This window comes from Cricetulus griseus, chromosome 8, assembly GCF_003668045.3.
Source record: "Cricetulus griseus strain 17A/GY chromosome 8, alternate assembly CriGri-PICRH-1.0, whole genome shotgun sequence".
NCBI classification, from domain to species: Eukaryota; Metazoa; Chordata; class Mammalia; order Rodentia; family Cricetidae; genus Cricetulus; species Cricetulus griseus.
This window is the reverse complement of record NC_048601.1, coordinates 84,146,028-84,149,926: the sequence shown is the minus strand read 5'-3', so window position 1 is coordinate 84,149,926 and position 3,899 is coordinate 84,146,028. Positions and strand designations below refer to the sequence as shown.

The 3,899-nt window shown below is 35.3% G+C and overlaps 1 pseudogene; it reads left to right on the top strand.

Moving 5' to 3' along the window:
* Positions 1-2,599: 2,599 nt before the first annotated feature.
* LOC100765728 lies at positions 2,600-3,509 on the top strand (annotated as a pseudogene).
* Positions 3,510-3,899: the final 390 nt, after the last annotated feature.

The window sequence follows — 3,899 nt, the reverse complement described above, 5'->3', positions numbered from 1 at the left end:
AGTTCTTACAAATAAATATTAAAAACTTTAATGTGAAAGCCCTAAGCATTTCAATTTAATATTTCAGATAAATCCAATAGCTTTACTCAGTGCATGTACATGTTAACAACTCAGTTTGTGTCAATGGTTGCTGTGGTCTATTCTGGTTCAGTCTCAGCTGGGGTTATCTCCAGAGAAACATGCCGTTTGATAACTTAGGAGATGCATCATTTTCTGTAAGTCATCAAAATTTACAAATCAATAAATATGAAATATAGAAGTTGTAGAACATATCTTTGGGCTAAGGAAAAAAATCATTTTAGAATACGACCTTTACTGTATACTATCATCCTTTTATATTACTTGTAATGCATGAGTATATTGTTGTATTGTAAATGTATAATTATTGAAAATTATTTTACATACATGGTTTATTCATTTGAAATTTGAAATTTTGAATTGGACTCCCATTCTTTCAGCCTGGATACCATGGCTGAATTACGTGTTATCTTGGAGCTCTTATTTATTTAAGATTTATTGATTTTATTTTACATATATTCGTGTTTTGCCTGCATATGTGTCTGTGTGCCACCCGAATGCCTGGGTCAGAAAGGGCAATACATTGCCCAGAACTAGAGTTACAGAAGGTTCTGAGCCACTATGTCACTGCTGGACATCTAACCCAGGTCCTTTGCAAGAGTAAATCATGCCTGAACCAATGAGCTGGCTCTCCAGTTTGTATATTGGAGTTTTAAAAAGAAACAAAACACCACATTGGAGCTACTATAAATGTATGTTGGTGGGAGAATCAGAAGTTTGGCTCTGGCAATTGAGATGAATCTAAACCTATACCAGATCAGGGTTTTTTTTTTAAAAGCAAATAAAATGTAAATATAAAGTGTGTGAATTATGTTGTCATATCCATGGGTACATTAAAGGGTTAGCTCATACACTAACTTCTGCATTATTTCTATACATACATGTATGCATCCATCTATACGTTGAATATACAAATCAACTTGACAATATAATTGGACACTCTTTTTCTCACAGGAATCTGGGAAAGTGTAGTAGTTTTCTATTTCTTTGTCACAAAGCTAATTTCAAAGTACTGAATTAAATTAATTCAATTAAAAATTGATACTGGTAACCAGGCCAAATCACTAAAACAAGCACCAAAGCTAACAATGTTGATTGAATCTATATAAACAGTCTTGGTACTGATGACATTTGACAACACTGGGACTGTGTTTTCCACTGCATGGGAAGGAATCTCTTTTAAAACAGAAATTCCAAAACAGGATCACTATATTGCCATCTTCAGCAAGTTGATGTTTGTCACAATGTGTTGAAAAATAGTGTTTGTTTTTGTGTCACATGTTCTTTCTCGTTGGATTCCCTATCTGCACATCTTCTGATGTGTGTATGTACCCTGTAGTGACTACAGGTACCAGAGCAAACCGGGACCATAGCCTGGATGGAGTGGTGTGCAGAGTGATAGAGAGGAGAATAGCAGTGGACAAGTGATCTCATCAGGGAACTCGGAAAGAGCACTCCTTAGAAAGGGGGACGACAGAAGGTGTGATGGAGGTATATGGGAATAGCAGAATACAATTGTTACGATAAGGAAAATCGGATAATGGGTAGTTCTTATCTAAGGTACACAGAGATATACACAAAAGAAGGAGGTAAGGAGATAAAATAATAATATGGATTGCTGAAAAATTCACACAAAAAAAGAAGAAATTATAAGGAATCATACAATTAATGAATTATCCACCCACTAAAGAAAAGAAAAGAAAAGAAAAAGGTGTTTGTCTTGATAAACGGGAGTTAGTTCTTTAAACCTGAAGTGGAGTGTTCCAAACATGATGGAATGTGATCTAAATTGGGAGAAATCTAGAAACATTTAGACCCATAATCAATGGCTATATAATTAATAGGGTATAGAAAATACATCTAACTGTGTATGTCTTTTATTCTTGAAACTGAGAATTTAAGATTTCATAGAAAGAGGGACATAAAGAGGAAAATATGAACTATGATAGACATTTTGCTGATTAAAATAGTGGGATTATCATGGTGATTCCATTAGAATTATGAGTGAAAACAGTTGCACAATAGAGCGTATTAAGATTATGCAACATGAGACTGAATCACGTCACTAATTTTTGTTTCTTTTGTGAATAGTTTCCATGTCAACATAAGTTTGGGTGTAAAATGTGATTAATATTCTGTGCTTGTCACTACTGTTCTAGGTGCTAATTATTAAATGAGGCAGTGTAAATAAATAGGATTGTATTTCTAAGGTATGACACCTAGGTGCAATACAGGCACATAAAGTGTGCATTCTGTATTGAATATGGCTGATAATGCATTTATTATGCACAATATACTATGTATACTCAGGAAATATATGGAGGGTGTATAGAAATATAGGCCATATACAATATGTAACCCCAAAATTTAAAGATATAGGTCAATCAAGAATAAGTTAAAACAGAATGATGATAAAGACATAGTGACCATTGAGTCACAAGTCTGATGTATAATCTATTATTTTTTCAGATATATGGAATATGTTTCCACTATGATGTTAAGATGAATACAGTTTCCACATATGTCCCCATTAAGGAATGCCCTTTATTTCCAAGCTGGACTTGGACTCCTCGCCAATATTTTTCTTCTTTTTTTCTACACTTTCATAATCCTAGTTAACAAATCTAAACTCATGGACCTGATCTCCTGTCAACTGACCTTTGTCCACATAGTGCTGCTCCTCGTTGGGGGGGGGAATCGGACTTACAGATATATTTGGGTCACTGAACGTTGAAAATGACTTCAAATGTAAGGCAAGTTTTTACATACACAGAATGATGAGAGGCCTCTCCATCTGCATCACCTGCCTCCTGAGTGTGTTCCAGGCTGTCACTATCAGTCCCAATACTTCTTTGCTTGCAAAATTTAAATATAAACTAAAAAAAAAAGATCTATGCTTTCTTCTGTATGTGGTTTCTCAACTTGTCATTCAGTACCAAGCGGATCTTCTTTCTTGGGGCTTTTACCAATGTCAGTGAGACCAACCAGATGAAGGTCACCAAATATTGCTCACTCTTCCCCATGAACTACATCATCATGGCGCTGATTTTAACAGAGACAATCTTCAGAGATGTATTTCTTATAGGAGTTATGCTGACCTCAAGTGCTTACATGGTGATTATCTTGTTCAGACATCACAGGCAATGCAAGCATCTTCACAGCCTCAGCCACCTGAGAGCATCCCCTGAGAAAAGGGCCACTGTGACCATCTTGTGCTGGTGGTTGTCTTTGTGGTCATGTACTGGGAGGACTTCATCGTCTCATCCATTGCAGTCCTGTCATGGATGTACCACCCAGTCATCCTGACTATTCAGATGTTTGTGGTAAATGCCTATCCCACAATTACTCCTTTGATACAAATCACTTCTGATAACAGAATAATAAGTATGCTGACAAATTTGTGGACAAAGTGTCATCAGATTGTTAAATGATGCTGATTTTTCTCATTTTTAATGAAGGGATTTATTCATTTTTATTTACATTTGTGACTTTCAAGTCAGCATGTATGAATTATGAATTCCTGATGCTCACCAAAACCAGAAGTGGTTATTGCTCCTCCTCTCCCAGAACTGGAATTACAGATGTTTGTAAGGAGTCATTCTGGTGCAGCTGCAATTATTATTTTACCAAATTACAGATTCTTCTTAAATTGTTTAATAGTTCAAGTAGCGAATCAAGATTATTCTTTAAATAAAATTTCTGGTGTTACACATGTTCATTCTTGTGACATTTCTGCTGCTAACAACTATAGAGTCCTTTAAGTTCATTGTAAACCATAAGTTTATATTTCCACAGGAATTTTCTTAGTCTCTCCTTTTTAT